Source organism: Macrobrachium nipponense, chromosome 3 (assembly GCF_015104395.2).
Source record: "Macrobrachium nipponense isolate FS-2020 chromosome 3, ASM1510439v2, whole genome shotgun sequence".
Lineage (NCBI taxonomy): Eukaryota > Metazoa > Arthropoda > Malacostraca > Decapoda > Palaemonidae > Macrobrachium > Macrobrachium nipponense.
In genome coordinates, this window is record NC_087202.1 from 44,945,686 (window position 1) to 44,968,185 (window position 22,500).

Below are 22,500 nucleotides of genomic sequence, written 5' to 3' on the forward strand. Positions count from 1 at the left end.
GAACAGTGGAAGAAAATTTGTTTGTTTGTTTGTATGGTGTTTTTACTTGCATGGAACCAGAGGTTATTCAGCAACGGAACCAACGGCTTTACGTGACTTCCGAACCACGTCGAGAGTGAACTTCTATCACCAGGAATACACATCTCTCACTCCTCAGTGGAATGCCTGAGAATCTGCAACGAGAGTTGTAGAAGGGAATATGATACCGGATAATATTCTTGTGCTCTGGGAGTTTTCGGGAAAATAAGATGAAACTAGAAATTCTCATTCTTATAGAAAGAATATTTGATGCATCTGTTGATATTTACGGCCCAGTTTGCTTTACAGAAACCTGGAGATATCATCCAGAAGAGGAACCTCTGCCGGGAATGGGATGTTCAGCCTCTTCATCCCACGACCCTCCACATAAACAGGGCCGGCTTTGGTTGCGCTGTTTATCCTCTGAAAACTGAGCTGTATGCCTTGGTTTAATTAATTGGGTAGAAAGTTATAAAGGAAATCAAATAATTGTGAAACGATTGTAGTGGAATAGAATGAATATGACACTTGATAGCATTGATTTGTTCTGGAAATGATCCAGAACAAATCAATGCTATCAAGTGTCATATTCATTCTATTCCACTACAATCGTTTCACAATTATTTGATTTCCTTTATAACTTTCTACCCAATTAATTAAACCAAGGCATACAGCTCAGTTTTCAGAGGATAAACAGCGCAACCAAAGCCGGCCCTGTTTATGTGGAGGGTCGTGGGATGAAGAGGCTGAACATCCCATTCCCGGCAGAGGTTCCTCTTCTGGATGATATCTCCAGGTTTCTGTAAAGCAAACTGGGCCGTAAATATCAACAGATGCATCAAATATTCTTTCTATAAGAATGAGAATTTCTAGTTTCATCTTATTTTCCCGAAAACTCCCAGAGCACAAGAATATTATCCGGTATCATATTCCCTTCCACAACTCTCGCTGCACAGTTTCCTTTCGCTGTTCTTTTCCAACTGACTGAAGCCACAGTGACACCTGATTTCACAGAGGAAGAACAACGCAAAGCCTGAACCCTGGATGACAGTAGTGCAACCAGGATCGAAGTGAATCAGGTCTGAATCGAATACAACCAACATTCAGTGAAATTGAATTTAATCACCGTTTTAATACACGTCGACACACATCGGTTAATTGCAGATACATTCAAAACAGTAGTTCTACAATATGACACCCAACTATTCATAACATTACCACTTCCACACGGCGTGAAACGATAGGCCTCGCTTCTATGCTACAATAGTATCGCAATGCTAAACAGCATGACCATAGTTCGTAGATATTCTTTATTGCTCTAGAAAAGGCTTATAGCTGACGTAGCAATGGCGTAGCAAGCAGCAATTTATTAATTATGAGAATGAAACGTGTACATTCTTCATAGGCTGCAGATTAACTCAATGAATACTGAAACAGCAATCACTCATGAATTTCCGCAATAAGGGAGATTTGACGATAAGAAAAGTGGTTTCAGAAGCCTGCCAGAAGAGATATATATGACCCGACACCACAATGACGCTCCTCAATCCCAACCCCCTCCTCCCTCCCCATATTTTTAATTAAATAATTAACGCTGAAGACTTCTGAATGCCGCGTAAAGCATCTATATCCCAGCCCATACATCCCGACCGACGGTGCATCACCCTTTTAGGAGCAATGCCATCTCACATCGTCACTTCTTTCTTCCCTCTTTCATTAACAGATGGGTCTTGAATGAATCGTTTGTCATTCACGGGACATCAAAGACGGAGGCACGGAAGGTATTCACTCTCCTTCTTTCTTGTTTTAAGTCTGTTTTGGTTTGACTGCGAAAGGTGAGGATGAAGAGTTTGAACGTCTTATAAGAGGCAGATTCCTCTTACGGATCATGTTTCCATAAAGTTAATTGGGCAGTAGAGATCAAAAGATGTATAAAATCTTTTTTAATAATAAGAATGAGAATTTCTAGATTTATACTACTTCCCCGATAACATCCGCAACAAGTGTTATCATCAACTCTGAGGTTCCATTCCAGCACACTCGCAGCACAAATTTTCTTTCCTTGGTTCATTTCCTTCTAATTTAAAAGCCAAAGAGCACAGTTAAATTCGCAGAGAATAAATAACGCAACTTGAGCCTTGGATTACAGAAATGTTACCGAAACCTATAAAAAACAGGTGAATGTGGTTTCATTCGGTTTCAACCAGCATTCAATGATGCAGAAATATATACGTTTTAATACACTCACTGCTTCAATGATTTACTCAAAACTAGTTCTCCACGGTGACACCCTAACGTTCATAACCTTCCTACTTTCACAAGGTATAAAGGTGCAGGCCTTGCCTCTATGCTTCATTCATATGGCAAAACAGAATAGCATAAGCCATACGAGTTTGTAGAAGCTCTTTTTTTACTCTATAGAAGACTAGAATTGACGTAGCAGTTGTCGCAGCAAGCAGTAATTTTCTAAATATGAAAATCAAAAATGCATATCCACAATATGCCTTAGAGTAACTTAACAGTACTGATAAACGATTCAACGACATGAGAGCCTTTCAGATAGTAACAGCTGTTTCAGGGGGCTCCCTAGAGAAATCCCCCCCCCCCCCCACATCTTTTTAATTGAGCCATTAACGCTTAATCGAATTGGAATACCTTGTAAAGCATTTAGATTCTGACCCACACATCCCAACGCCGTTGCAAGACCCTTTTAGGAGCGACGTCATTTTACATCGTCACTTCTTTCTTACCCTACTTAGGCTTCTTCTTCTTGTATTAACAGAGTCGGTCCAGTCCAGACTTAATTCCCTGTAATTGAACGAGACAGCAAAGACGGAGGAGAGGAAGGTGCTCTCCTACGTCACTTATCTATCTACGGCTGCGTTGGTTCGACTCGAAAAGGTGATTTCCAACTTACGTTAAAACATTTTTTCCATGAAGCAAATAGGGCCGCAAACATAAACAGATATATAAAGTTTTTTTATTGATAAGAAGGAGAATTTCTAACTTCTTCTCATTTCACAGATCATTTACGGGAAAAAATTAATTTTATCAAACACCATGTTCATTGCATCCTGCAAAACTCCCTTTACAAATTTTCCTTCATTTGTCATTTTCCAACTATTTTAAGCTGAAATGTACAGTTTAGTTAGCAGAGGTTGAATAATGCAACCTAAGCCTTGGACTCTCGTAGTGTAACCAGTCTCAGCTTGGGTTCTAATAGTGTAACCAGAGCCTCGGGTTCTAGTAGCATAACCAGAGCCTCGGGTTCAAGTAGTGTAACCAAAGCCACGGATTCTAATAGTAGCTATAACCAGAGCCTCGGGTTCTAGTAGTGTAACCAGAGCCTTAGCTTGGGTTCTAGTAGTGTAACCAGAACCTCGGGTTCTAGTAGTATAACCAGAGCCTCAGATTCTAATAGTAGCTATAACCAGAGCCTCGGGTTCTAGTAGTGTAACCAGAGCCTTAGCTTGGGTTCTAGTAGTGTAACCAGAACCTCGGGTTCTAGTAGTATAACCAGAGCCTCAGATTCTAATAGTAGCTATAACCAGAGCCTCGGGTTCTAATAGTGCAACCAGAACCTCAGCTTGGATTCTAATAGTGTAACCAGAGCCTCATCTTGGGTTCTAGTAGTGTAACCAGAGCCTCGGATTCTAATAGTATAACCAGAGCCTCGGGTTATGGTAGTGTAACCCGAGCCTCAGCTTGTATTCTAGTAGTGTAACCAGAGCCTTGGATTCTTTTAGTGTACCAAAGCCTTGGAATATAGTAGTGGAATCAGAGCCTTGGAATCTATTTATGCAACCAGAGCCTTGGATCCTATTAGTGTAACCAGAACCTTGAACTATATTAGTGTAACCAGTGCCTCGGATAATAGTAGTAGAGCTAGAACCTTGGATTCTATAAGCGTATCCAGAGCCTTGGATTATATTAGTGTAATCAGATTCTTGGAATACGGTAGTGTAACCACAGCCTTAGACTCTATTAGTGTAACCAGAGCCTTGATTCTATTAGTGTAACCAGGCCATTGGATTATAGCAGTGTATCCAAAGCCTTGGATTATATTGGAGTAACCAGAGCCTCGGATTATAGTAGATTAACCAGAGCCTTGGTGAACGTGGTTTTAACTGGTTACAATCAATACTTTCTTGGATGCTAAGTCCAACACCTTAATTACTCCCATCTCCGCAAGTAGCTCTTGAGATGTCCTCTTCATCAAAATCCGAAGTCTGCTGTTAGGACGACTTCCTCCTACGTTTTAAACAAAGTCTGGAATTTTTCACTCACTTCGGTATTCCCAAATGCATTTTTTTCCTATTATATTTAAAGGGTGGTTCTTTTGACATCAGAAATGAGATATTGTGTCGAAGCTGTGGTTCTTTTGACACCAGAAATGAGATATTGTGTCTAAGCTGTGGTTCCTTAACCTTTTTCATCCTATGAACCCCTCAAGACTCTTCAGGATATTACAGTGACCCCTATATTATGTAAATTCTGAAATGGTGAACCCTGTGAAAAGGTAGAACAAAAGTAAATGATAGGAAGACCAGGATCTTTTGAAAATGCCACGAACACCAAACCTTGAAAAATTCCACATAGCCTCTACATATGCCAGAACATTGCAAATTCCACAGAGCTATTGAATATCACAACACAGGTAAAAGCCCAACTGGCTAATCCAAATATATGAAAATAAATCATATTCTCCCGAAAAAAAACCAAACGAACCCGCAGGGGGTCACGACCCTCTGGTTAGGAATCAACAAATTTCTGGCATATCTGCTTACCTTGAAGCTCAGGGGAATACAATAAACACCGAATGCATATACGCAAGTTCGCACAAGAATTCGCGTGTGCGTGCACGCAAGCAGCTCCCTACCAGAGCGCCATACGAACAGGTTAAATCTCCCCAAAGCGTTCCTAACTGCTGCGAATGACCCCGAGGGGTACACTGAAATAATAAATAGGTCCCTTTGGCCCTCAGGCGTGAAACCCTTTCTGGCTGACAAATCACCTGCGTCAGAGCAGAAAGAGAAAAATGGGGGAGAAGAAACAGAAAACGGAAAATTTTTCGAAAAAGTATCACTTTCTCTTTTTCAGATCCATTTCCCCCGAGGTGCGCCGAGAAAAATGGTTGGAAGGGAAATCTACCGTCGCGGCTTGACGAGCACTCAAGACCCGACTCCCAAGGACACTTGTTAGAGTCCCAGCACCACCCACTCATCCCCCACCCACCAACACCCCGCTCTCCCACTCTCTCTCTCTTCCACCTTTCCACCTTCTTTTTATCCTCGTCTTCCACCCAATTTTCCGCCGTTCCTTTAATCCTTGACTTCCCTCGCTCACCCCTTACTCTCTGGTTACGCAGCCCTCACTCACCTTTCTAGGTACACCCCACCTCGCTGATCCATGGCTCTGTGTTCGCCGTTTCAAACTGCGGCTGGCAATTTCAGAGTTGACTGACCTCCTGTGCAAGGGGGAAATTGTTTGGTCGTTTTTTTTTATCAGCTGTTGCTTTCTTAAAATTAGCAAGTTCATTCGTTATCAGAAACAGGTTACCCTATAAATATAAAATCATGGAGTAAAAACCAAGAACGTTTGGTACTTTCAATAACATAATGTCGAAAATACATAATTAAATCTTAACATTTTTTATAAATAACAGGACTCAAAGCCGATTCCTATAAGTCAAAGTTTACAATACTCGGCAAATGAAAGGAAGGCATAAAGTTTCTAAACTACTGGCCAGAAGAGAAGCATCAGAAAAAAAACACGTTTTTAAAAGGCCAAGAAATCGTATTTTTTCGATCTTCTCCCTCTACTCAACGAAGGGGAAAACTTGTGACTCGGGAAAAAGGGTTTACTCAAAGTCTTTCATTTCCTCAACCAAAAGAATAAAGTGAATGTCTTCTTGAAGAAATAATAGGTCAGGCGGGCCAGGGGGGAGGGTGGGGGGTAGGGGGGGGCACAGTAGGTCAGGGAGTGGTGATTCCAATTTCCTTTCATGACATCCGCAGCCATAAAATGAAAGGAGGCTCTAGCGACTAAGTGCGCTCTCGAGGTCGAGGAAGCATCCAGTTCCTCACCAGTCAATGGCAGATTCAGTCGGGGAAAAGTCGGATTGGAGGCTCACTCAAGCACGAACTTATAAGGGACCAATTAGGAGAGGGATTGAAACTCCCTGTAAAGCAGAAAAGTCGCCTCCAAAGCCGCTTCGTTACGTTTTTCTTTTTGCCTGCTTTTGCGTTCTGTCTCGCTCTTATCTCTTACAATGGGGATTATAGATGAAATAAATAAACTATGATCACGCAGTTTGGTTGTTCTTAACTTTGCATTATTATTATTTGTCTTATGCACTATCAATGGCCATAATCTTTAAGGCGGATTTAACTTATTACATTATCCGACGACTGTGTGAACGATTCATAAAATCCCACAAAGGTATAGCTATAACTTTAAATGTCAAATCCGGATGAACAAAGGAAGGAACACGTCCTAAAGAAATCCTGGTCACCTTTCTCAGAAATTCACCTTTTCTTCTCAACCAAAAATTTCTAAACCTCTACAGAAATGGAAGGGAATATAGAGGCCAAAGGCTAAGCGCTGAAACCTATGAGGTCAATCAGCGCTGGAAAATCAATTGACAGTAGGTAGGTTTGAAAGGTGTAACAGGAAGAAAACCTCGCAGTTGCGCTATAAAACAATTGTTAGGAGAGGATGGATATCATGATGGAAGAAAAAATAATACGAATGGAAGTACAGTAAAAGGAATGAAAGGTGTTGCAGCTAGGGGCCGAAAGGACGCTACAAAAAACCATTAGTAATGCCTACAGTGCAGCCTGTGAGGTTAAGTGACGGCACTACCCCCCTACGGAGCTAAACTTGTCTAAAATTTTGAAAAATAAACAGAAAGGATAATCAGGGATGCCAAGCTCTCTCAATGTGCATAAACGTTACCGTAATATTTTACATTGCAATTAACCTTTACGTTATCTGTACCAGCTGACCTATAGGATGGACCATACTTTAACTTGGAATCTGAACAGCAACAGCTTGACCATATAGGAATACTTATTTCGAACGGGTATAATTGCTTACACTTACAACGTACATCTTATTAACTTCCCAATCCCAGTTGAAGTTTCTCAAAGAAGTTAACCGCCGAAGTTAAGAGTCTTCATTGACGTTTCTCATGTTCGTCATATCAAATAACTGACAAGTACTGACGACATTAAGTGTTATCTGATGCCAAAGATATTTTGTTTCATACTTCACAAACAATTTATGAATCGGCCAATACTTTGAGGAGTTTTAAATTTCCTAAACTGTCCGAAGAGTCATGGAAGAAACAAAAAGAAATTTTGAAAAAAAGAGAGAAAAAACTAACTTTTCGTACATTTCTAAAGGAACAATCAACATAACAAAGTAAAGATATTCGTATGTACGGTAACCAGGACATGGTGGGTTGCGAAGACTTAGTCTGGAACTAATAAGATATTCTACGGCCCATTAATAAAGATGGAAGACCACCTGACGTACCCCCATGAATTATGCAGGGTTCTCTCTCTCTCTCTAGTGTTGCAGGTTCCGTAAGTATTTCCGAAGGTGACATGACAGAAATTCTCCGAAACATATTTTACAGTAACGCACCAACAAAGAATTGTTACTGTACTTTTATATGTAAAAAAGCGACGCAAAACTGACACGTAAATAAAATAAAGGGAACCAAAAGTACTTTTCACCATGCACTAACACAATTCCTTTCTATGCCCTACCAATTTAGCTTGTATAAAAAAAAATAAGTTCGCTATACCTAGTGTAACCTATTAACGAAATAGTTTTGTCTATCATCTTTACTCTAATATCAGATATAAGATACACAACAGCCAGACTGTGACTCGCTCGTTGCTCCTTGAATGCAACAGCCAGACTGTGACTCGCTTGTTGCTTGAATGCAACAGCCAGACTGTGACTCACTCTTTGCTTAAATGCAACAGCCAGATTATGACTCACTCTTTGCTTAAATGCAACAGCCAGATAGATTATGACTCACTCTTTGCTTAAATGCAACAGCCAGACTGTGACTTTACTCACTTTTCGAATGCAACAGCCAGACTGTGACTCACTCATTGCATAATGGCTGTTGACTCACTCGTTGCTTAAATGCAACAGCCAGACTGTGACTCACTCATTGCATAATGGCTGTTGACTCACTCGTTGCTTAAATGCAACAGCCAGACTGTGACTCGCTCGTTGCTCGAAAGCAGCAGCCAGACCTTGACTCGCTGGTTGCTTGAATCTAACAGCCAGACCGTGAATCACTCGTTGCTTAAATGCAACTGCACGACTGAGACTTACTCATTTCTTGAATTCTGACTAAACATGAGACGCACTTACATTCGTGAAGAGAGGGAGATATCTCGCGCTCCCTGTCAGGAACGATCCTTCCACTCGAAGGATTAATTAACTCTTAGATTCTGAGGATCATGTGAGGTCACTGGAGAGAAAGAATTAATTTCCACACCAGGATGAATTCGTTACAAACACTACTTAAATATCTTCGTTACTTTTTGGTGAGTGATTGACTTCAATTTTCCAAGGGTGTAGTGCGCAAACAGCATTGCTACAATACAATTTTTCACGTTGGTTTAAAATTTACTACGAAATGTACGTATGCATACTTTGTACTTTTATTGTTATCATCTTTGGTCCGTTTACAAACTTATAAAATCATCTGCTATCGAAGAATATGATTGGATAACTGTTCGCATTTATAGGAACATGTCTGCAGCTTGAGATATCAAGATCATTAATGAATAAAGGCTAATTTGCTTCGGTCAGAACAAGCGAGAGCTAGAAAACAAGAAAGACAGAAACGTCGCAGATATTTAGAATATAACCTCATAAAACACCTTACACGTTAACAAAATACAGTCTTCTGCTTCACTAGTCGACAAACGTAGACAGCCGGAGGGTGTAACAGATGAAAATATGAGTGATATTTAGTAATGTGAAGAGGATATTATCTGAGTACTCTGTACTGAAAAAAAAATCTTTCAAAAGATGTTACATTACATATCTAAGCCACAAACGGACTAAAACTATAACGAAACAATGAAGAGGCTCGAAAAGCAATTTTGGAACAACAAGTTCTACTGAATTTGAGCTCAAAGAAATTGATACACATGTAGTACGTTGGTTGATGTGCATACTTTCTGAAGACTGCAAAAAAAGTTGATATAAATTTCATTAAATTATGCTATACTGTTTTATTTACATGAAAATAGTCCCCTTAATATTAAGTATTTGGGGTTTTTATCCTTTAGGACCTTTGCAATTCTTAACCCTACTCCATTCTGGCTACAAAAGCCACAGTCGGTCAACTGCCAGGTATTTTATGTACGGCTCGAGTCAACAGAGGTCAGATTGGAATAAGTCTGAATCTTTCCCTATCTCCTCCCTCGTGGGATAGACCTCGGATCTATCTCGCTGATTGTGCCTGGTTGCCAGTCAACTGGAGTTGGTATGATCGGAATGAAGAAAATCAAGGGCATATATATATATATATATATAATATATATATATATATATATATATATATATATATATATATGAGGCAGGAGAAGCACACCAACAGGTTAAGAAACCCACATTTATTAGGTTGCAACGTTTCGAAGCCGTCCAGCAGACCTCATTTTCAGGCTTCAAAGTAGTAACCACCTGATTAGTACAATGAAATTAAGTGACAAATTGTCGGGTTTTGAGAAACCTCCAACTGCTGAATATTTATATATAGAATTGTGTGAATGCGCGCCGGCGTCTGCTTTTTTTTATTATTATTATTAAGCCCTCACGCCACATAAAAATGTTCAGTGGAGGTAACATCCGTCTTTGCAATGCAATGCAATTGCAAAGGGGGAGGAGGAGCAGCCTGCCAGCGCCATGCTGGCTGGCTGAGCGGCCCCCATAAAAAATTCATGAAATTGAGATGCAGGGCGAATGTCGCCATCTAATGAGTCCAATGATCCGCAGCAAAGCGCCTCATTAACAAGCAATTAAGTGAGGAATGTCGGCCTGGAATCCCGGCGGCTTTCCCAAACTCGTTTTTGTTTACCGGATTACGCAGCGCCCTCATTTTCAACTGTCATTCAATTGAGTCGGGGATCAACTGCAACCGACCCAGCGAGCGATGTTATTTACAACGACTGGCGTGTGGTCGCGGTTTAAGCCGATTAACTCCCGTGCCTTTTTGCCACTGCTGCTCTCGGTGTGAGTGGGTGGGTGGGTGGGTCGGAGTAGAATGGTGGGTCATTTGTCCACGGGATTTTAGCCAAATTGAAATCAGGTGATTTGGATAAATTGTGGTCATTCTTACACGAATACTGAAATATTTCCGTTCGTTACGGTTTTCAATACCTAATTTCATCGGCTTCATCAGAAATTCTAGATTGTAATTGTTATTACTGAATGAAAATGATATGCTTAAGCTAGAATATATATAAATAAATTCAGTAACAATAAATAAACAAGTAGCTTGCAGAGTGCCGTACAAATAGTAAATGAAAAAGGCCCAGGACGACATTATGAGCATGACAAGGGTAGCACCTAAAACTCCTTTGAATTTTACACGTTCTCGTTGTTGATAGAAATTCCTAAAAAAACCATTTCATATGTCCTATACTGCACGAGAATCAAGACCGTCTGCTACCGATTTATTACCGGGCTCTGGCAACTTGCCCACTGGTCAACAGTGCGTCTGGTTTCTGAACGGAGGTTTCTAGGACTCGATGATGAAAATCATTGTGAAACTCATGTTCTTAAATTAATAGAAAGTATTCCGTACTGATAAAAGTATGGAAAAATGGCTCAAAGAGGAACGAAATGATTGCCACTAGGAGCACTATTTTGCTGATGATGAAGCTCCTCGCGTGCTGTTGAAGGCAACACAAAAAAAACAACATGTCAGAGTTTATATGGTAAACAAAAAGTAACTGAGGCACATGACATTCACCTCATAGCTCTTCTGCTACATAAAATCTTCCCCACCACCATTAGAGAGCATTTTGATGAGCCGCAACAAGGCTGCTCCACGGTACTTAATGTATTACGACAAAAAACTGAGTGCGTGCGCGCACACACACACACACACACACTATATATGCACACAAATACGTATATGTGTGTGTAATGTGTGTGCGAGAGAGTTTACGTGTCTGTTATGTGCAGTGTGCGAGTTTGAGACTCTTAGTACTGCAACTGACTACTCAGAAGGTTCCACAAACTAAATATATTTGTTATTCCAACTCTCAGCGAAAGAACCCGTGGCCTCTAATTTCTAGCTTAATCCTTCGTCTTATCGAAGAGGTTTCTTCAGTTAAATAATGAAAGATTATATCTGACAGGATGACAGGATTAACAAATGCTGATAAGATAACCAGGATATGGAGAACAGAAATCCCAAATGAAAGATATGAAGGTGATGGAATCGCTGTTTGCAAGAATGGCTACAGGAATGCTAACTCAGCTCAAATCTTTAATAAAGCATTCATTTTGAAATAATCTTAGTAGGGGGTCGTTCCGTCAATTCACCTCGATTGATGTACCGCAGGCGCTTTCGCCCCCATCCGCACCCACTTTTTAGCCTTTTACTTCACTTCCATTCCCGCTCCCTTTCTTCAATCTTGCTGTCCAATCCCTCTAATTTTGTTTTCTTACTATAAATTCGGGTTGTATTCCAAAGGACATTTAGATCCTCGTACTTCATCTCCTTTATTTCCGGGTTTTATTATCTTGTAGTCCAACTAGTCTTATGCTTCAAATGGTCGAAAGTGCCCCAGTGCTTACGTTCAAGAATATTTGTTTATCGCCAGTCGAGACCCTAGTTCCTTCTTCCCTTAGATCAGTAATATGAAGACCTTTGGAACCACAGTACCCTAGAATTGATGAAAATAATAATTTTGCAAAACTTTTTCCGTGAAAGTCTTTTCCGTAGTAGTGACTAGACTTTCATGTGTCGCCAATAAATTATTTTAAAAATTTGGAAAATACATCGGAACATCAAGATCACAAAACGAAGAGTAAAAGAATCATTTCTTTTTACAGTAGACGATAATGATCACCATCAGTCATCACGGGATAAAACAATGTGATATTTCTGGTAATTAAGGAGATAAGATTTTTACGTGACCCGAGCTCAAGGCTAAACGATTTATACACAACCAAAGTAGTTAAGGACCGCATATGAAGGGGTAACATGACTCCATTTTCTGAAAAACCACTACAACACCAGAGGCTTCTGAGAAGCATTGCAATAGTCATGATATCGCTTTAATGAGAGAGAGAGAGAGAGAGAGAGAGAGGAGAGAGAGAGAGAGAGAGAGAGAGAGAGTCTGTGTGTGTAACAACCCTCTATCTGAAATTATTCATCACGTTAAGACTTGAGGATCCAAGACACGAGGGGAAAAAATTCGGTAATATTCCCAAATCCCCAGTTTATTTACACAGACACTTCTAAGATTAGGGTGAAGAAAAACTCGCAGTTGGAAAGGAAATCTTGTTTTACAAACAACACCCATGAATATTTGATTACAGTATCAGAATATCAAAGATTTCCTCTTGAATACTTAAGAATTGAGTCGTACAGAATATTGCATCCTCTCTCAATAAGAAGCAGACGAAAGTTCTCCAAGTCCACGCACCAAGGAAAAGTTATTTTTGTAACAATTCATTTCAAGGACTCTAGAAACTACTGGGTACGTCTGTATTTACGTTTCTGTAAGGTTTTCTCATTCTGTTGAGTGATGACTTTATTTCTCGGCTTTTTTTAAAGCAGACAAAAGACATCTCAAGCATCAAATGCAACGCACTTAATTCTTCGAAAAACGTTTATCAATCAAAATTTATTAATAGAAAAATAAATCATACGGAAAATACAGCAGTAAACAAAAGGAGTTCAACCTCTAACAAAAAAAAAATACTAAAAAAAAATGCCAAAACAACGAATGAAAATATTCTAATAAAAAAAATGCGGCCATGATACTGAATAAGCGAACCCAAACACAGGTGCATGGCAGACTTTCGTATTACTTTTTCTGTTCTTTTTTTTTTTTTCTTTTCTCTCCAATAATGAAAGTAGTATTGGAAAACCCCCCCGACTTCTCGCGACACAATAACGACAGGGAAGCTTCATCTCGAAGGCCCAGCGACACAAACACTTCCACAAAAGCCGCCAGACAACGGCCCTTCCTCCAAGTTTCTCTTCTTCTTCTTCTTATGCCTCGATATTCAAACGACGATGGACATTATCGAGACATAACGGACATTATGCCTATTGTACTTGTATATTTATTCGCCCATTTTTTTCAAATTCTTCTATTTTCTTTCTATTTCATGAAGTCCAAAGTAGATGGATATTAGTTCCAGATTTTCCATTTTCTTCTTCTTCTTCTTCGTTTTCTTCTTATTCCTCGATGTTCAAACAAGATGGACTTACCGAGAATCATGTCTGTTGCGTTTGTGATATGACTTCGTTCATTTCTTCAAATTTTTATCCTTGATTCTTATTCAAGGACACCCAAACACAGATACTCGTATTAGCTCCAGATCCTCTATTTTCTTCGTCTCCTTCTTACTCCTCGAGTTTCAAAAGACGATGGACATTACCGAGAATTGTGCCTGTTGTGTTTGTTATGTTTATTAGCTCCTTTTTTCAAGTTTCTCTTTTCGTTCTTTTTTATGAAGTCCAAGATGAATATTAGTACCAGACCTTTTCTCTTCTTCTTCGTCTTCTTCTTTTGCCACGGCGTTCAAACAAGATGGACTCATCGGAACCATGTCTGTTGCGTTTGTTATATGTACTGGTTCCTTTCTTCAAATGTTTCCCTTTTCTTCGCATTAAAACACGCCCAACAAGAGGGTACTATTTGTGAAGATGTTTGTATTTTTTTTCTGTAACAATGCCAATGCTGTATTTTGATTTGTAATTTTAACTAGACTATACTTTTGTATTTCCAAAACATTTTTATCTGCTATACTTTATTTGCAGATACACTTTGATGTAATGTACAATTAGTACATTCGCTAAGCTCTTATGTAAAACTATCTGCTCATTAATTCAGTCAGTTTTTTGACGCCTGACTTTCTCCGTTACTTAAATTTTTACTTATAAGTAGAGTCACTGATCATTATACCCTCTCGTTCTTTCTTTGCTGACCTGGTACTAAAAATGATAAATGGGTATTTCTCTCTCTCTCTCTCTCTCTCTCTCTCTCTCTCTCTCCATACCAACGTATCCTCTTCAACTCGCTACTTTAAATCTATCAGAACTTTTTTCGAATGCATATAACCCTCACAGATTTTCACAGTTTCCTCTATTTATTTTTTCTTTTGCCTTCGCGTAAAAATTCTCCATCTAATAATCACACCACGCGTAACTATATACGCAGAGAACTGAGTCTGGGATTATTGTGAGGTAAAAAGAACTTGATTGAGAATTTAGGCCAAAGGCCTTGCGCTGGGACCTTTGAGGTCATTCAGCGCTGAAACGGACACTGACAGTAAAAAGGTTTGAAAGGCGTAACAGGAGGGAAACTACAAATTAAACAATTGTTATGAGAGGGTGGGAAATAAGATGGAAGAATGACAATATGAACGGAGTTACAGTAAAAGGAATGAAAGGTGTTGCAGCTAGAGGACGAAGGGACGCTGCAAATAACCTTAAGTAATGACTACAATGCAGCGCATGAGGTGCACTGACGGCACTATCCCGCTACGGGGATTATATTGTAAAGGCGAACAGAGCAAAGATATTGTCAAACCAGACAACAGGAGGACGAAGATCACCTAGAGCTTTCGAGGACCTGGTCAAACCAAATCTTTCTCTACAAATGCTTAATCTTTCTTTCAGGTTCGGAATTATATGAAGTACATGATATATTACATCCTAGTCTATTCAAATTTACTGCAGAATAACATGTTATCCTTGCCTTCTACAACAAAGCATAAGAGGTCAGACATAACGCAACATGTAGAAACTTCAGAGAAAAAAAATAGAAATAATAAACAGGAGGAAACCAGAGGGGATTTATTTTATATTTACCAAGATTTGCAGGTAAATGAAGCATTATTATTGTTATTATTATTATTATCACTATTATTTCAGTATATGAAACCTATTCACATGGAACAGGCCCGCAGGGCCATTAACTTAAAATTCAAGCTTCCAAAGAATGTTGGTTTCAACCTCCCACCACAGACCCCACACTGCAGCGGCAAATGGTCATAGTACAGAGCCAGCGATTTCAAATCCACATAATACTCTAAATTGAAAACATCGTCTGACCTCTGATTTTTAAAAAATCGTCTTAATTCAAATAATCGTTTCAATTCCGGGCAAGACAGGCAGGCTACTCCGAACTCTACGAAAGACCAAGAGAGCGGAACGAAAACAGAAAAAATAGAGTTTGCAGCGTCACATTCCGGCGGTGTTTGCTCCTGTGTTGACATTTCAAGACTGAGGGGATCGCAATAATTGAGGATTCCACTCTCCACTTTCAGTCTTCAAAAAAAGCATTCCGCTCTAAATTTTCCGAACCTCCCAGAAAGTGAATAAAAAAACGTTCTGGAGATGACAAACCTTCGTCCTTCAGGCACATATATATATATATATATATATATATATATATATATATATATATATATATATATATATACATATATATATACATATATATATATATATATATATACATAAATTGTTATTCTATTTCTCTTTTTTTCGTGGTTTTATATTTATTATTTCGTGTTTTTTATGCCTTTTGCTAGGATATCTCAATTTTTATTTTTACTCTGTAGTCGTATATGTTTATTTCTTTTGAATTGTTATAGTATTTCTTTATATTTATATTTATTTTTCTTTATATTACTATATTGTATGGTTTCTTTGCTTCATCGAGCGGTGCCATAACACTGAATTTCTATTGAAAATACTTTACTGTTATAATGAATATATAAAAGGTAAGAAGATCTATAAAATCTTCTTACCCTTTATATATTCATTGTGACAGTAAAATATATTTAATAGAAATTCAGTGTTATGGTACTGCTCGATGAAGCAATGAAGCCATACGAAATTAAGGTATAAAAAATAAAAATAAGGCAATACAATAACAATGCAACAGAAATAAACATATATGATTATACCAACTAAACACAAAAATTGAGATACTTTAGCCAAAATATAAAATAAACGAAATATAATATAAAAATCCACGAAAAAAAGAGAAGTACAATAACAATACAAAAAGAAATAGGCAAATTTAATTGCTGACAGCGAAAAAGTGTCTTACAGATATAAGAATAAAGGCACGAGAAGAGAGGCTGCACCAAAAAATACCTGGCAGTAGCGGCAGGCAGCAGACTTGTTGTTTGAGGGGAGGCGGCCTTATCTCGACGAAAAAACCCACCGCCGCGTGAACCCGCATACATTACCTGTATTTCATTATGTACTTCCTACGTGGGTAAACACGCACCCCTTTAAGGATGCCCGGCCAGGACTCCCGGAGGAAGCTCGGACGTCCTCCGCATGGTTCTTATGGATGGCAACGGTTATTAAGTAGGCCTGAGGAACTGCTCTGGTTATGGCACTGACTTTAGCATCCTTTAGTTTCAAAATTATCCCATTCATTCTTCGGTGTGTTTGTGTGTGTCTCTCTCTCTTGCATACACACATACAAAGAGGCAGAAAGACAGTCAAGGAAATTAATATATATATATATATAGATATATATATATATATATATATATATATATATATATATATATATATATATATATATATATATATATATAAGCTCTGTGAGAAGTAAGAAATACGTATGCAAGGTTTTCACCAAACTTGGATTATAATGGCATAGTTTCAAATTCTAAGATGGCCATAAAATTGGGGATAATCACGGATGCTGGGGCTTACATTATTTCTACTACTTACTGTTGCAAGTACCACTGCCTGTTTAGCGTTCATGACGGTTATCAACGCATTGAAGTCTATGAGTGGTTGCATTTTATCAGCGGCTTAATTTTGGAGCTTATAACGTGCGGTACTCATGTTCTATGACTGCTGGATGTTCTGTGAGTCATGGACTCTGGCTGCAACATTGTGAACCCTGTGACATTAAGACTCCTTGCACTGCTGTTTTTGAGTTTTTGCCCAATTTTCGATTAAATAGTCGTCTACGCCTTAGACTGAAAACCTTAAATAGTCGTCTACGCCTTAGACTGAAAACCTTAAATAGTCGTCTACGCCTTAGACTGAAAACCTTAAATAGTCGTCTACGCCTTAGACTGAAAACCTTAAATAGTCGTCTACGCCTTAGACTGAAAACCTTAAATAGTCGTCTACGCCTTAGACTGAAAACCTTAACTCCTAGATGATTTAGTGTGAAAAATTAAACTTTAAGCTATTTTAGCCTAAAACCTAAACATTTTTTTTTACTTTTGACATAAATATCTACTCTGGAGTTTTAGACCAAACAGCTAAAATCTTTTGTTTTAATCTAAATATCTAAACGCTGACATTTTAGTATAAAAATTGGGACACTTTTCACATTTTAAGGATCTTTTGAATTTTAGCCCAAGAATCTAAACTTTGACGGTCAGGCCTGAAAATACAGGCCTTTTCGTTGTCTTAGCCTAGAAACTCTGAACTTCGAAATTTCAGCCTAACATTAAAAACTTCTTGTAATTTGGGGCTTAAAATCTGAACTCCGATATTTTAGCCTAAAAAGATAAAGTTTTTGTCATTCTACCCTCACAACCTGCAACTTGATAGTGTTCGACATATCAGCACCTAAGAAACTTTGCATGACCTCTAAAACAATTCTAGATCAAAGACAACTTCTGCCAGACGAAAAGTGGCTTCCTTATTATAAAACCAATAAGGATTTTTATGATCATGACGCAGTGACTCACCAAAAAAGTTGAGTAAAAAGAAAAAGAAGTGAAAAAAAAACAGGAGACATCTTAACAAGACTCTCGCGACAAAAATAACTCAGCGACCACAGCCGTAGAGCAATATCTAGATCTTGCCGTAGAGTTCCCTTCTCAACCGAGTTTAATCCTTATCAGTATTCTACCGAGCTACGTCCGATAAATTATGAACGTTGATATTTTGGGGAACGCCGCCGCCTGCTTCATTTCTGGGGAAATTAGCTTTAAGGAATAAAAGGAAAAGAAGTCAACAATGCGCCGATGTTTCTTAGGCGCGATCGAGTTTTCTGTACAGCACGCCATACTGCATGAAACTCTCAGCAACGGCCCATGAAACTCAGTCACGGCCCGGTGGTGGCCTGTAGCGGTGCCAGACGCATGATCATGACTAAATTTAACCTTCAATAATATATAAACGACTAAGGTTAGAAGGCGGCAATTTGGTGTTTGATGATGGGAAGGTGGATGATCAACATACCAATTCGCAGTCCTCTGGCCTCAGTAGTTTCTAAGATGTGAGGGTGAGCAGAAAATGTGCGGACGGACAGACAAATCGCCATTTCAATAGTGTTCTTTTATAGAAAAAAGGGGGGGAGGGGGGATTACTGTATTGTAGTGGTAACAGACGGGAGAAAGTTTATCTACTCTTTAAGCTTGTAAGCATCAACTGACGTTTGTTATTGTTATATATCAAGCCGGTAGTATGCCGAAACGGGCTTTTGTTCGCACGACTACTAAATTACAAGTGCCAAACAGTTTTAAGAAGTATTTAATATATACAATAAATACATCCCATACATGCATACATGCATTTATATTAAAGACCTAATATAACAACAGTAACCATATTCACTTGATACTTGCCTGGATTCTCTCTCTTTATAAACATTATATAAATATACATATATGTACACACACACACACACATATATTTATATATATTATTATATATATGATATATCTACCTATCTATATATATATATATATATATATAATATATATATATATATATATAATATATATATGTGTGTGTGTGTGTGTGTGTGTGTGTCTGTATGTATGTGCGTGTCTGTAGGATTAGCGAAATCATACAAAAGATCAAGATAGAAATGACACCAAACCATAAATAAATCCTCAACTCCTGATTCTTTTTAAACTTTGGTCATTTTTCATCGAGATTTATCATTCAGAAGAAAAGCCCCAAACATTAGGTTCCAATATTTCCTTCTCCCTTAATAAAGGCTAATTTCCTGTAAAACTCTCTTCACATCAATCACTCTTAATGCCATTTCACGACTTAATAAATATGCCTCTGGTTTTCTTTTCCACGTCATTACTTTGCAAAAAGCTTAGTCTCAACAAAATTATCCTTAAATTGGCAATTTTTGAACAAACGTAGAGTCTCACCCCTTCGTCTCTGAGGCCCAAGAGCCGCAAATGAAGAGCCAAGAGCGAAAATTTATTCAGTATATATTTATATATCTATACCCAAGATATTGTGGTTAAAGTAAAAATAATGGCTTATTCATGATTTACTATTTAATATGGCCCACGGGGTACTAGTGTTCCTTTAAACATTATACGTGTTGTCTCTTAATCTCCCTTGTTGCAGCTGAGATATGGAGAACTAAGAATAGACCAGAATCTAGATTTTAGGTCAAAGGCCAAGCGCTGGAACCTTTGAGGTCATTCAGCGCTCAAACGGAAATTGGTAGTAAAAAGGTTTTACAAGTGCAACAAGAGGGAAATCTCGCACTTACACCACGAATCAATAGTTAGGATAGGGTGGACAGTGAGAAGGAGGAAAGAGAATAAGAACAAAGGTACAGTAAAGGCAATGAAAGGGGTTGGAGCTAGGGGCCGAAGGCACGATATAAAGAACCTAAGTAATACCTACAGTACACAGTACGAGGTTCACTGACGACTCTACCACTCTAAGGGAGGGGGGGAGGGCGGAGAACTAAATCTGGGTAGCCCCAAGGTTTTTAGGGATTTAAAGAAAGTTTTATTCTAAAAAGAAATATGTTTCAGTTATTGAGTATCGTAGGTAAACGAAGTTAGTCTGTGAAAATAATGATTTTATTGATTGACCCACTTACACGCACTACACTATACAGTTATTCAGATTATCCTTTTCAGATGATGTTCCGCGTAAAAAAAAAGAGAGGACCAAATCAGACCTTGAAAGGACACAACGAAAGGTCTCGCTGAATCTGCTATCGGCTAACATTCAAAAGATCGATAGCTGAAGGTTCAACGCACTTATGAAGATTTGCACAACAACATTAACTTATTCGAGGCCACTTATAGATTAAACAACCTCTTCTTCATCGAGGGATGTACGTACCCTCGTAAATTAAATCTCTCTCTCTCTCTCTCTCTCTACTTTATTTAAATTATCATCATACCTAGGAGCTCATACCCTACATATATTCGGCTACCTTCTTCTTTATAGGCGACGTCAAACTGAAAATCAACTGAGAATCTGAACTCAATAATATCGAGGCATAATCATATAAAAACAATTTGATTTTATTGTACTTTATGGTTGTTGTAGAACGTGTCTCAGGTGTAATGTGCTCCGATTTTCGAAACACCTCCTGGCGGAGCATCTGAAGCCTTTCATCTCATATTTATGCATCAGCCCATCCACACACAAAAATGTAACAGAATTGCTATTAAGAAAATCTCTATTTATCTCTCAGATATTTCCAGAAATAATTACTATCAAGAACAGCACAGACACTCAAAAGGAAATCGTTGCCAATGACCAACCCAAATGATTATGGGAATTCTTTAAGGATTGCATTACAAGCACAAGAAAACTGAGGCATAGCATTCACATGACTCGGTTCGTTTCAAGTTTTTCAACTACTTAATCTAGAAGTTGAATATTTTTTAGTCTCTTCTTGAGATGAAATTTTCACGATAATAACACGGCAAGAGAGCTCAACAATGCAAACAAGATACACAACATCTTATTCTTCTTTTATATTTGGGAGACAGCTCAGCGTCTCATCAAACGTCAATAACAATGAAACATTTACTAATATTCACCTGTTATATGCTACCGGATCTTTTTTTATTTTAAAGTTCTCAGTGTTTACAAAAATATTCTTTTAGACAAATTTGACTAACAGTACTCAAAGCGCACTAAGATTTTAGCGTGATCATGTATTATCATTAACAAACAATCAGATAAACTGCAAGCGTACTAATGGCAACATATAAAAAAAAATTATATCTTTGAAGGATCTGCTAAAGCTTACGTAAGAAAAAGAAAAGAAAAAAAAAACACTCATACAGTCCTACTTCATCACAGGGTTCATTTTCGTGTAGATCTTTTGCCTTCGCGTATTAATTATTCACCAGAACTTAGCAAGACCTCGACATTTAAGCCGCAGCCACCTGCAGATGCTTTCGACCTTGTAACTATTTTTAAAAACTCGAGTAAAACCGCAGATAACTGGAAGAGTCAAGTAAAAATTAGGAGAACGTGTTGGAAACTGAATATGTATATATGTATGTATGTATTTATATGTGTTAAAACATCTGCACGGAGAACATTTATCTTTTATTAAAAATACCCCGCTAAAACCGTATAAGCATATATATTCCAAAGAATTCTACATATACCAAACTCTCGTGTGTGTATTATACACACACACACACACACACACACATATATATATATATATGTATGTATATATATATATATATATATATATATATATATATATATATATATATGTAACTGGGGGATCCCCCCCCCCCATTATTCATAAGGTAAGCGTGACACGAAACGGAAGGCAACCACACACAACATTACACACACAGCCTCTCTCTCTCTCTCTCTCTCTCTCTCTCTCGCTCTTTCTCTCCATTCTAACAGGTAATGAAAATGAGAGAGTTGCATCACAACATTAACGTTTATTAACAACTAATAAATAAATCAATCAATCAAGTAATCCAGTCTTACAGACTAACTCAAAAAAACCCGTAAATGTAACATGTCTGGTCACCAAAAAAGTCTACACCCCTCTGGGAATTCTTTGTCCCCCGGCATTCCAGAACCGTCTGTTTCAAAGATACAGAACACATCCTGGTAGGTACACACACAAGATTGACAGACAGAGGTTTAAATATTGGATATCATCACAAAAATGTCAAACAGATAACAAGCCACTCTTTGGCTAAAGCACTTCAACACTTACCCAAACAACCGGACACTAAACACTGTTAATAACAAACTCCCGGCGAATGCCACGGCATCTTGCCTGTGACTTGAAGCCCTCTCAAAATCCCTCCATAGGCTTGGGTATGACACTTTTAACAGAAAGAGGCGCACACGCACAAACGAACACACAGTTCGCTAGCGCCTCACGGTTCTAGCTGCATCCAGTTTCACAAAGGCACTTTGAGAAGAGTTCATAAACTGTCGTGCATTGACTTTTCGAACTAAGCATTTTTATCTCACGCCACCCCTAGAAACTCATT

The 22,500-nt window shown here is 38.4% G+C and overlaps 1 protein-coding gene across 2 annotated transcripts in view; it reads right to left on the reverse strand.

The window, feature by feature from the left end:
• Nucleotides 1–22,500, reverse strand: part of LOC135221726 (regulation of nuclear pre-mRNA domain-containing protein 1B-like) — a 704,809-nt gene that overhangs the window by 367,201 nt on the left and 315,108 nt on the right. The window lies entirely within an intron of this gene.